Source organism: Macaca fascicularis, chromosome 7 (assembly GCF_037993035.2).
Source record: "Macaca fascicularis isolate 582-1 chromosome 7, T2T-MFA8v1.1".
NCBI lineage: Eukaryota > Metazoa > Chordata > Mammalia > Primates > Cercopithecidae > Macaca > Macaca fascicularis.
The window spans coordinates 140,768,735-140,782,094 of NC_088381.1; the positions used below are offsets into that span (position 1 = coordinate 140,768,735).

Sequence of the window (13,360 nt, forward strand, 5' to 3'; positions counted from 1 at the left end):
CATGTCAAGTGTCTGACACACAGCAAGCTTTCAATTCATGTTATTATTTCTTACAGAGAGAACCAGTTCTTTCCTTATGGTATATGGAATGTAGGGAATCCAAAAAACAAGGCACAACAGAAAGTGAAATTAGCTATCACATTTAGTTTTCTAAACCCATTAATCCAAGAAAAATGATCAAATGGACAACTTGGATGAGAATAAAATAATAAATAGGAATGATGTTTCAATGAGGGGTCACATAACTACATAACCCTGAAAAAGGCCTCTTGCTGATTGTGATACCAAAACACCTTTTAAATTCTTTTTTTTTTTTTTTTTCTTCCTGAGATGGAATTTCACTCTTGTTGCCCAGGCTGGAGTGCACTGATGCAATCTCGGCTCACTGCAACCTCCACCTCCCAGGTTCAAGCAATTCTCCTGCCTCAGCCTCCCAAGTAACCGATTACAGGCGCCCACCACCACGCCCAGCTAATTTTTTGTATTTTTAGTAGAGATGGAGTTTCACCATGTTGGCCAGGCTGGCCAGGTTGGTCTACAAACTCCTCAATTCCTCAGCCTCCAAAAGTTCTGGGATTACAGGCCTGAGCTACCGCACCCACAGCCTAAAATCCCATTTCTAAAGCTCTAGAGCTATTCATATATTTGAATATACTTCATTGTACTCCATCCCTTTGATCTTGATTTAGCTAGTTATGCAGCTTAATTTGGAGAGCAGAGTGGCCCCAGAATAATCACCTCCTCACCTCACCTGGAGAATGTTGAGCTTCACTGTCCAATATAGGCGCCACGGGCCACAGGTGACTACTGAGCACTTGAAAAGTGGTTACTCCCAATTGAGATGCGCTGTAAGTGTAAAATAATGCACCTGATTTCAAAGACTTAGGAGAAATAGAAGGTAAAATAACTCATTATAATTTTTATAGTGATCGTATGTTGAAATGATATTTTGGATTTACTGGATTAAAGAAAATATGTTATGAAGACTAATTTCACCTATTTCTTTTTACTTTTTTTTAATGTGGCCACTAGGAAATTTTAAATTGCACATGTGGCTGGCATTGTATTTTTATTGTACAGTGTTGCACTGTACAACAAAATGAAGAGATCTGCCTTTTTGCACTGTACAATGAAAACATACCTGAAGTGTGTGCCACCAGGGAAAGAAGTGTGGGGACCATTCTCAACCATGTTAATTCACCCTTGATGTCAGTGAGCGAAACTCCCTGGCCCAGCTCCTGTGTTTGCCGAATGTCATCCATTTGAAGGAATATTGGGCACAACCAAGGACCCAAGAACCTAAGCCCAAAGGACACCCATCTCTCTTTTTTATTATTATTTATTTTATTTTTTGAGGCTGGAGTATAGTGATGTGATCTCGGCTCACCACAACCTTTGCCTCCCGGGTTCAAGCAATTCTCCTGTCTCAGCCTCCCGAGCAGCTGGGATTACAGGAGCCTGCCACCACATCTGGCTAATTTTTGTATTTTTAGTAGAGACAGGGTTTCACCATGTTGGACAGGCTGGTGTCGAACTCCTGACCTCAGGTGATCCACTCACCTCGGCCTCCCACAGTGCTGGGATTACAGGCATGAGCCACCACACCCGGCCGCCATCTCTCTTTACTCCTAAAATGTTTGAGGGCTATTTCAGCAGACAACACAATGCTATAAGAAACCCATCCAGAAGCATGAAAGAATGGCATTTCTGTAGCAAGTGCCAATCTTTCCAGCTGACTTTTTAAAGGCACATGTAAACGTGAGAGAGAAGTATGGGAAGGAGACACAGGCCTTCCAAACAGCCAAAGAGTTCATTTGAAAGAGGAAGTGTGCCACAAAAGCCATCCAAAACAAATGCAGTTCCTAATGGGCTTCAAGAGCTGAAGGAGTTTTAAGGCTCATGGGGATTAAAAACAAGAACAAGCTCATCCTCAATCCCTCCATTCATCCACAGAGCAACCAGCCATGGCCTCAGCAACTGGTTGGCTGTACTGGTTCCCTGAGATACAGAACCAGCTCTGATATGTTATCCAGGCACTGAGCTGAAGAGGAATAGGAGTCCTTTGGAAGAAAAGGGAGCATCAAAACTGCAATCTAATTTTCTCTCTTCCTGGGGGAATGTGGGGAGAGGAGTTTTTAGACCCTTCACAGTATCTCAGTGCATACAAACACACACACACAATCAATTTCTCAGGATGGGAGATGCTCCTGGGGTAGTCCTTTGAAACCTCATAATTCAGGGCAGAGTCAAATAAAATCAGTGTTTACTGCTGCCCACTAACTTCATTCATTCATTCATTCATTCATTCATTCATTCACTGGAGGCTTTCTCTAAGGGAGGCATTGTGCTAGGCACAGGTGGCAAAATAAAAATAAACCAGACATGGAAACAATTCTCAAAAAGCAATTTCCATCCATCTGGAGAGAGAATAAAGACAGTAGGCCCAACCCTATGAGCAGGCAGAGCAATTACTTAATGTGACTTAAAAGGAAGAAGCAGCCTGCCCAGCCGGTCTTCTTTTCCTGGCCTGGTGCCCATAATCCAAAGGGTTCATCCTTGAGTGTTTGTTAAATGCATTCACTCCTTTGGGTTTTCAAGGTTTCAAGGTATTGAGATGTTCACAGATTTGTATAAAACAAAGGAGAAGAAGGAGAAGTGATACATGTCAAAGAAGGTCAGTGGAGGGAGGGAGTAGTTCTTGAGTGTTTCTGACGCTGGGTGAGGGAAAGGCTTCAAGGAGAAGGTCATATTTAAATTGGGCCTTGCTTGGGGAAACCCTTAGAAATAAGCCAAGGGGTGAAAGGCCTTCCACACCAAAACCACAACATAGCAACATCTAATTCATATAGCAAATATTTGTAGATTATCTACTGCTGGGCCTTGGAGTACAGAAAGACCTAAGAAAACCCCTGTACCCCCACTTTAAAGGGATCATATGTGAGAGATGGGGTGGGAAGAGAAGGCAATTACAAGGCAGAAACAGGAAGCCATGGAGTTCAGGGCACTGTGGGGCTGGATGAGGAGCACCTGCCAGAACCAGGTCAGGATCATCTTCCTAGAAGAGCTGATGCCTGAGCTAAGTCCCAAATGACCTGGAGGAGGAAAGGGTGTCCCTACAGAGATGGCAGCACATTCAGGGAAGTCGGAGACGGCACTGTGATTTCAAGTGATCCCTCTGGTAGGAAGGTAGTTTATGCAGAGGGATAAGAAGCAGAAGCAAGGAGCGGGTGCTATTGCTAAAAAATGTGTTTCATCTGGGAGGCCGTCAGGCAACACCGAAAGATTTTAAGCTAGGAATGAAAATGAAGAGATCTGCCTTTTTTTAGAAGCTCATTTCAGCAGCAGCATGACCATGGATTGAAAGAAACTGAGCTGCAGGTCTGGGAACCTGTTAAGGGGCTGTGGCAGCCCAGGATGAGGTATACAGGGCAGAATCAGTGGCTTCTAAGGAAGGGTGACTGGCATGCGTGAGTTTGAGGGACACAGGAGGGGCCCAGGATGATGCACTGGGAATGGCCATCGGTCAGCTTGGTCTTGACTGGAGAAACACACAGTCAAGGGCAAGGCCTGAGGGCTGGAGGCCAATGAAGCACTGAGACTTTCTGTCGTGGGGCAGGGGTTTGCCTTACTAGAAGACCTTAATCCTCCATCCCCAACCCTTCCCTAATGTTGGGATCAATCTATCCCCTGGGGCAATGGTGGGTAACCTAGGCTGAGAGGCTGTGAGAGGCTGAGATTCTCTTGAATATCCCCCTCCAAGCAACAGTGCCAGCTTTCCTTTCTCTATGGACTCCACCTTCAGGGGGAGCCTCTTCCAAATTCCCTTCTTCTCATCCCCATTCTTTCCCTTAGGACATGCTCTGAATTGGTTTAAAGGAGTTTCCCTCCTGGGTGGTTGCATTTTAAGAGGGAATTCTAGGACACCTCAAAACCTACACAAGGAAGGGATTAAGACTTCATAACATACACAGCACACACACTCTCTCACACACACACACACAAACACGTGCGTAAGCAGTAACTTGATTAGAACCTCAGACACCAGGAAAGCCAGCAGATGGGATATTTTTACACAGGAGCTTTCTCCACTCAAATCACACAGTAATCCCAGTCTACTCTCAAGACCAGCCTCAGCCCCCTTCTCCCTCACTAACGTCAGACCATCTCAAGTGGGCCTTGGGTCTTCTTCCCGATAAAGCCACTGGTTGCAGAGCTTTCACGGGGTCTATTTTTCTAAGATGGCTAACTCTCCTTTCTCTCTTCCACCCTCCTCTACCTGCCAAGTCCACATTTTCCAAGTCCTCCCTCAGCCCACCGCCGGGGACACCGTATCTGAAATTCTGGTAGTTCTTCTGTCCTAAGTCAAAGCAACTGGCAAGGCCTCCTGCAGACAGGGACAGAATGGGACAGGAGAAAAAAACTGTCCCATATCACCACCATAGGGAGTGACCAAGACATGCATGAACAAAATTCCCCTAAAACTATACATACACGTGAAGAAAGAAAATTCACCCCCTTGGCCATTTCCTGGATAGAGAAGCATTTTTTCATCTGCAAAGGTGGATGCCTCAAAGGCCCCCAAAGAGGGCTTTCTACAGGGTGTTGCTTTAAGTGTGGTGACACTCCCAGGCACCTGTTTCCCTCACTCACAACATTTACATGACCTCAGGCTTCTACTCTGTCATTAGTCAGGAATCATCCAGAAGTCTACAAGCCAAGCACAGGAGGGCATATTAAGTCTTGTTGTCCTGCAGATATTTACACCACCATATAAAAATAGGTGCCCGCAGCAGGAGAGATGGATGGAAGCCATGGAACCTAAAATGTCCCCCACTCTGGCAAAGAGGGAGACAGAGGCCTGCTAAATTAAAGCAGGTGTTTTCTGTTCTCTGACAGCCTCGGGCAATGAACTCTGGCCTGTATAGTTGCAAAAGGACCTCAACTCCATGTTTATGCTACTCCAGAGGAAAAGAGAAGAAGCTAAGCAAATATTCCTAAAGCCCACAGAGGGCCCCGCGCATTTTAAATGCATCTAAGCCAACAGGGCAGCCAGGCTGAGGACAACTTCTCCAAGGCAGCAATGGGTTCTGGGACAGAGGCACAGCCCAGAGAACCCCGAAGAAAATAAAGATAGAAGAAATGGAGCAGGGAAAATCAGTGAGGTGGGACTGCTGAGAGAAAGGAAAAAATGGAAGTAATTGGTTCTGGTAAGGGGAAAGGCAAAAAAATCCAATAAAATGGGACTATTAAAGACCTAAGCAGCAAAGGAAATTTATTTTCTGTACCTGAAATCCCAAAGTCATCAGATGCTCTTTGTTCTCACCAATCAAAGGATAACACGACTTATTGTGTCCATGTACAACAGACACACATTTGCATAGTTGCCATATTGTAACAGTGGGAACTCAGTGACAATTCTGAAAGTGAGGGCTATTTCCTAGACACAAGTGGGCTCATTAACAGTGACTCTGAAAGCCACCATGTTTCTAGAAAGACTTTTGATAAAGCTGATGGTAAACATTTTAATCGTAGCCATTCAGCAGCTTAAATCTAAACCTATTTGGATTAAATGGATCTCATGTTAGGCACTTGCTGCTTTGGGTTTTTGCACAGTTTTATGAATAGCTCTATTAAAATACTTGCATTTGAGTACATCTCATTTTCTGTTTTCCTACCCCACGAGGTGTAGAGACCAGATAGGACACCTTAAATCTCCAGAGTCTGGCCCAAGGCCTAGCAGATGGTTAATAACTGGTAGTTGAAAGAATAAGTAAATGCACAAATCACTAAATCTAGTGATATAAATCCCTCCCCATTTAATAAAAAATAAATAAAAATATTAAAAAAAAAAAAAAAAGCAAGGCCCGGCCAGGTGGCTCACACCTATAATCCCAATAGTTTGGGAGACCAAGACAGAGAGGATAGCTTCAGGCCAGGAGTTCAAAACCAGCCTAAGCAACATAGTGAGACTCTGTCTCTATTTCCAAAAAAAAAAAAAGTCTACTCCATACCTACTAGGTGGCTAAAATCAAAAAGTCAAAAATAACAATTGTTATTAAGAACAGAAAAATGGAGAAATCAGAACCCTTATATGCTGATGGTGTAATTGTAAAATGGTCCAGCTGTTTTGGGAAGCAGTCCAGCAGTTCCACAAATGATTAAACATAGAGTCACCATGTGACCCAGCTATTCCACTCCTAGGTATATCTCCAAGAGAAGTGAAAACATATGCCCACAAAGAAACAGGACATGAATATTTATGACAGCATTATTCACAATATCCAAAAGGTGGAAACAATCTAAATATCCATCAACAGACAAACAGATAAACCAAACGTGGTGTATCCATACAAGAGAACATTACTCCACCACAAAAAAAAGAATTAAAGTCCTGTTACATGCTACAACATGGATGAATCATGAAAACATTGTGCTAAGTGAAAGAAGCTAGTCACAAAAGACCGCACACTCTATGATTCCATTCTCATGAAATTCCAGAATATGGAAATCCACAGGGCCAGGAAGGAGATTAGTGGTTACTCAGGGCTGGAGAGGGCAAGTGTATGGGAATAGGAGGGGGACAGCTGAATGATACAGGGTTTCTTCTTGAGGTGATGAAAATGTTCTCAATTTTAATGTGGCGAGGGCTGCACATATCTCTGGATATACTAAACACTATTGAACTGTGTATTTTGTTTGTTTGTTTGTTTGTTTTTAGAGACAGTATCTCACTATGTTGCCCAGGCTGGACTCCTGGGCTAAAGGATACTCCCACCTCAAGTGACCACAGCAAGAGAGATGGATGGAAGCCACGGAACCAGCTTTGTACACTATAATGCCCAGCTTTGTACACTATTGGGTAAATTGTATGGTATATGAATTATATCCCAATTAAGCTGTTTTTAAAAATTATCTACTCATAATAAATATCAGAAATTTCTATGGCTATTTTCTCCTTTAGAACTGCATTAGACAAGTAGAAAATGAAGACTATTAGAAGAGATTCAATTTTCAGTTTGGTGCTTCTACATTTATATGAAGCCTGAAGGCTGAGGTGGGAGGATTGCTTAAGTCCAGAGGTCAAGGCTCCAGTGAACCGTGATTACACCACTGTACTCCAGCCTGAGCTACATAGCAAGACAGGAAAAAAAAAAAAAAAATCTTGTATATTAGCTACTCTGGAGTGACTCCTCAAGTGAAGTCTCATAATGCGGGCTGAACTGAGAACCGGTTTTACTTAATGACTAAAGCTACTCCTATCTCAAATTTGGGTTTCTTTTAAGTTCTGAGATATAATGAGGGTAGGAGGGACAATTCTATCCGAATTGAGGTCCTTTTTCAGTTTTATAATGTCTTTAGCTAGTTTTGATCATGAATTATGAATTTTGGATAAACTTTCATGTGACAAAACCAAGGAAAAAAAGCAAGGAATATGACTGGAAGCACTGATGACAATATTAAACAGTATAAAAATCTAAGGTCCCAGCACTTTGGGAGGCCGAGACGGGCGGATCACAAGGTCAGGAGATCAAGACCATCCTGGCTAACATGGTGAAACCCCATCTCTACTAAAAATACAAAAAAATTAGCCGGGCGTAGTGGTGGGCACTTGTAGTCCCAATGAGGCAGGAGAATGGCATGAACCCGGAAGGCGGAGCTTGCAGTGAGCCAAGATCACGCCACCGCACTCCAGCCTGGGCGTCTGAGCAAGACTCCATCTCAAAAAAAAAAAAAAAATCTAAGGAAGGAGGGTGGTAGCAGAAAAAGGGAAATCCAAAAACCCTAGAACTGAATCCCAGCTTGACTACTTCCAAGGTACACAACCTCTGGCAGGTGACTTGACCCTGAACCTCAGTGTACTCATCCGTAAAATGGGGCTATTCATACCAGCTTCTGCATGCGATGGTGTAAGTGACATAAAGAAAAGTAACTGACACATAGTCAACACTTGAGAAATACTTCACCCTTCTTCCTGGATAGAAAATGCAAGAGTAAGAACTCGATACTGAACAGGAACAAAGAAGGGAAAGAACAGACAACAAGGAATGGTGGAGTTAGAGGGAGTCTGAATTAACAGAATGAGACCAAACAAATTCACTGTAGCCAGATAGTCCTGGACCAAAACGGGAGATAAGGCTTGCCTGTGTTCAAGGAAAAGGGGCATTAGACAAAACAGAGAGCAAAATGAGAGCAGGAGTGGTCTGTCTGTAAGCCCTTTGAGGTTTAGAAAGGAGCCAGTCCTTTTGAGAGCTTCATGCTGAGATATTATGGAATTAGATAGGGATGTGGTGGATGAGAGCAGGATGGGATTAAATGTAACAACCAGGATATGCAGTTACTAATAAGTTACTCGCTGTTCTCAGGGATATTCCGAAAGCCTGGGTTTTAAGAAAGTAAGCCTTAATGGAAACAAACCAACGTCTACTCCACATTAGACTGTCTCCTCCTTTGATGCCCCCTTGGGAGGAGGATGGAGTTGTGCAACTGTTTTTTACTGAAAAGAGTAAAACCAGTTTTCAAACAGTGCCCTAAATCCCAGCGCCCAAATTTGTTACTGGCAGTTGGGCGCCCTCTAGTGTCAGTTGGCAGGGATACCACCCTTTGAAAGTCGTAAAGTTGGGAAACCCTGTTGGGTTCCAGCTCTAGAAGAAACTGCCAAACAGCAATATTTACATGGATACCTGGAAGGCAGGAAAAGGTTGAAGGAGCACCACTATGACACAAACGAGTCCTTCTATTGAGAAGTTCTGGAACATAGTAAGAATTCGTGAGATGTTTGTTGAAAGTGAATGGCAATTAGGTCCATGGCAGACAGTCCTGCATTAACGCCCCATTACGATATTGACATGTAAAGAATACACCACCTGTTGGCCGGGCGCGGTGGCTCAAGCCTGTAATCCCAGCACTTTGGGAGGCCGAGACGGGCGGATCACGAGGTCAGGAGATCGAGACCATCCTGGCTAACACAGTGAAACCCCGTCTCTACTAAAAATACAAAAAGTTAGCTGGGCGAGGTGGCAGGCGCCTGTAGTCCCAGCTACTCGGGAGGCTGAGGCAGGAGAATGGCGTGAACCCGGGAGGCGGAGCTTGCAGTGAGCCGAGATCGCACCACTGCACTCCAGCCTGGGTGACAGAGCGAGACTCCGTCTCAAAAAAAAAAAAAAAAAAAAAAAAAAAAAAAAGAATACACCACCTGTCAAACCGATGCAGCAATGAAAAACTTGACTGCTCAGATCTTAGGATACATTTTTTTTTTCTGAGACAGAATCTCACTCAGTCACCCAGGTTGGAGTGTAGTGGTGCGATCTCAGCTCACTGCAACCTCCGCCTCCCGGGTTCAAGTGATTCTCCTGTCTCAGCCTCCCGAGTAGCTGGGACTACAGGGGGGCCACCACGCCCAGCTAATTTTCTTATTTTTAGTAGAGACAGGGTTTTACCATTTGCCCAGACTGCTCTCCAACTCCTGGCCTCACGTGATCTGCCGCCTCAGCCTCCCAAACTGCTGGGATTACAGGCATGAGCCACCATGCCCAGCCAGATCTTAGGATACTTTCTGAGTGATATAGTTAAGAACCACGGCTAGATCACCTAGCTGAAATTAAAGAAATTACTCCACTGGATCAACCAAAATATACATGCTGTAACAAAAGTAAATCCTGTTGGCCAGGTGCAGTGGCTCATGTCTATAATCCTGGCACTTTAGGAGGCCAAGGCAGGCACATCACCTGAGGTCAGGAGTTCGAGACCAGCCTGGCCAACATGGCCCACTTCCATAGCCAGAGCTGTTTTTGCATCAGATCTCTTATTCATTGAGAGCCGAAGAAAAAATTAACCTCACACACTTACCTCAAATTGTTTGCCCGTCTAGTTCTTTTGTTGCCAGAAACTTAGATTCAGTGGACCCAACAGTACATGAAATAGGAATTCCCCGAGCCATTCCAGTTTTGCCTGGAAGGACAGCAAGGCTTGAGAAGAAAGAAATTTAAAAAAAAAAAAAAACTGCCTTAGCAGACTTAGCATGCAGTGGTCCACTTTGCTCACAGTGCCCCAATGGCTGGGGTAGCCAGCAGTGCTTTGGAATCTGCCTTCTCCCGGCCGCAAGAACTTGGAGAGACAGGCCCCGTGCAACCCCTGTGCAAACATAAGACATGCACCATGCCACTTTCGTTTTGTTTATTTTTTCTTTTATCTTTTTTTTCTTTTTGTTGCTTACACCTGTAACAAAACTGCAAACCACACTACTTTCTTTGCTCATGAAACCTACAATACCTTCTGCTTCTTCCTTTGTGAATGCCATATTGTACCTGTAGCCTATATCTATGTCCCCTGAATGGTCAGGTACCTGAACTTGAACATCCAGCAGAATGGCCTCAAATGTTATTTTACAGACTAGCCCTGCCCTGCCTTGTGGAAAAGCCCCAGAGGCCACACCTAGCCATGGCGGATGTTTCAAATGACTATTCATTTGTCCCGGAAGTCACAGACAGATTTATGCCTCAGACACTCTTGGGAGGTGGAGCTTGCAGTGAGCCGAGATCGCACCACTGCACTCCAGCCTGGGTGACAGAGCGAGACTCCGTCTCAAAAAAAAAAAAAAAAGAGGTACCCAGAGCACAGACTGAAACCTCAAATAATTATTCCCAATCTTCTTTCTGGGATCAGGAGAATAAATGGAGAGCAGATGCCTTAAATGTATCGAGGGCACATGGTACTGCTGGAAAAGGGGTATAAATCTGTCCCCCACACAAAGCCCTTTAGGAGAGGATGTCCAAGCACTCTGCAACTTACTCAACATTTCTAAAAGTAGGGTGAATCCCGAAGGGCTGGGCCGAGCCTGGGGGCGCTTTTGCATGCGGAACAGTCACTAGAGCAGGATCTGGTCTCCCAAGAGAGACAGGGTCTCGCTCTGTTGCCCAGGCTGGTCTTGAACTCCTGCTGTCAGAGGCGTGTGAACTAGAGCAACTCCATCTTAAATAGGAGCTGGGTAAAATGAGGCTGAAACCTACTGGGCTGCATTCCTAGTAAGCTAAGGTATTCTAAGTCACAGGATGAGACAGGAGGTCAGCGTAAAATACAGGTCATAAAGACCTTGCTGATAAAACAGGATGCAGTCAAGGAGTCGGCCAAAACCAAAATGGCGATTAAGAATGACCTCTGGTCGTCCTCACTGCTACACTCCCACCAGCCCCATGACAGTGTACAAATGCCATGGCAACATCAGCAAGTTACCCTATATAGTCTAAAAAGGGGAAGCATGAATAACCCACCACTTGTTTAGCATATCATCAAGAAATAACCATAAAAACGGGCAACCAGCGGCCCTCAGGGCTGCTCTGTCTAAGGAGTAGCCATTCTTTTATTCTTTTACTTCCTTAATAAACTTGCTTTCACTTTGCTAAAAAAAAAAAATTCTAAATGTGAGGCAGGTAGGCGAGCATTAGGAGTAGAAAGTCAGGCTCCCAGCTGGCTACCATATTTAACTGGTTTCTATTTTAAGTAAGGACTACAAGGAAAGAGGTGGGAGACAGGGCAGAGTCCCGCATGTGCTCTGCAGGAGCGTTACTCACCAGGTCATTACTCACCAGGGTGCTTTTAAAATCTGGGAGCCCTGCAGGGGGTTTCCTTTGCAGGCTCACAGCTAATGTAGAAGAATGAGGGCTTCTCTTCTCCTGCCTTCTTTTCAGGGCTCCTAACCTTCCAACACCCAGAGTGCTCTCCCAGTGGGTGGGACAAAATAGCTTACCCAGAACTCCAGGAGGAAGACAGGAGGAGGTGCAGAGAGTTGGTAATGGCACTCCAACATTCTGATGGCAGAACTGAAAAAGTTAAATAGGTGGTGGTGGGACATCGTAACATGAAACAATACATCAAATCCAATAGCAAAACCTCTTAATTCATCCTCATAACATGATATCATAAAAGGCCCTTTTATTAACTCTTAGAAAAAGGCATTCTTGGCCAGGAATGGTGGCACACATCTGTAATCCCAGCACTTTGGGAGGCCGAGGCAGGATAACCACTTGAACTCAGAAGTTTGAGACCATCCTGGATAACATGGCAAAACTGTGTCTCTATAAAAAATATAAAAATTAGCCAGGTGTGGTGGTGTGCCCCTGTAATCCCAATTACTCAGTGGGCTGAGGTGAGAGGATCACTTGAGCCCAGGAGGTCAAAGCTGCAGTGAGCCATGATCATGACATGCACTCCAGCCTGGGCAACACAGTGAGACCTCATCTCAAAAAAAGAGAAAGAAATGAAAAAGAAAAAGACATTCCTGATGGAACCTGCTAGACATCCATGGAGCTAAACTTTCTACTTGTCCTATCCCAAATAGAAAATCCATAGTGCCTGGTTTTATTGTAAAACACATTTCTTTAAAGAAATCAAAAGTTTTTTCCACATCCTATTAAATCCCTAAATCTCATTATAAGTTGACTATAAGTAACCATTGACTGAATTTTGCCATCAAATAGAATTTAGTGCCCTCAAGTTCACAGCATTGGCTGAAGTATTATACACAAAGTAATTCAGACAATATCTCAGAATCTTAAGTGGTATCAATACCCTGTATTACATTATAAACCATTTCCAAAAAACTTTTTGTAAAGTGCTTCCTGTTCAAGCAGACAGCTGAGCCCAACCAATGAGAAAGGATTCATCATCATAATAAGAGTCACACTGAATAGTGCTTTCCAAGTGCAGGCACTGTTCTAAATCGCTTTATCCGAACAAGCCCGTGTAAGCCTCTCAGCAGCTCCTTAGACATAGTCTCAGGATCCTCATTTTACTGGCAGGAAATAAAAGAATGACTGTAGAAGCAAACTTTGAGTAACTAGCAGTCTCCACTTAAAACTAGGTCAACAAGTTTGCCAATCTCTAAACTCCAGTCCAAATAACTTTTTTGTTCACGTCAGACGGGTAATATGCCAACATCATAACAAGATTTGAGGGAGGCACAGCTCACACATGCGCATGAAAACCCAATCATCACGCTTATGAACTACAAAAGGATTCAAATAGCTCTTCTTTCAAGTTCAAAACACAAAAATGAATTTTACTCTCAAATCTAAAATTTGCAACACCAGGTTTGTCATATCACACAATGCTATTTTCATTAGCTATCTGAAAAGCAGGGAAGAAACCTTTTTTTCCGACGAATAAAACCACACACACCTTTGAAGCAGCAGGCAACAAACCGTCAGTGCCCCTACTGTTGGAGAAGCCTCTACTCCTTTTATTTGATTTTTTTTTTTTTTTTTTTTTTTTTTGAGACAGAGGGTCTCACTCTGTCACCCAGGCTGCCTCATTCTCCCAGGCTCAAGTGATCTGCCATAGCTGGAACTATGGGCACACGCCACCA

The 13,360-nt window shown here is 44.0% G+C and overlaps 1 non-coding gene across 1 annotated transcript; it reads right to left on the minus strand.

Moving 5' to 3' along the window:
* Positions 1-12,908: 12,908 nt before the first annotated feature.
* Positions 12,909-13,012, minus strand: LOC123575020 (small nucleolar RNA U13). The gene has a single exon (XR_006700190.1). It is a non-coding gene; the product is annotated as a small nucleolar RNA U13 (small nucleolar RNA).
* Positions 13,013-13,360: the final 348 nt, after the last annotated feature.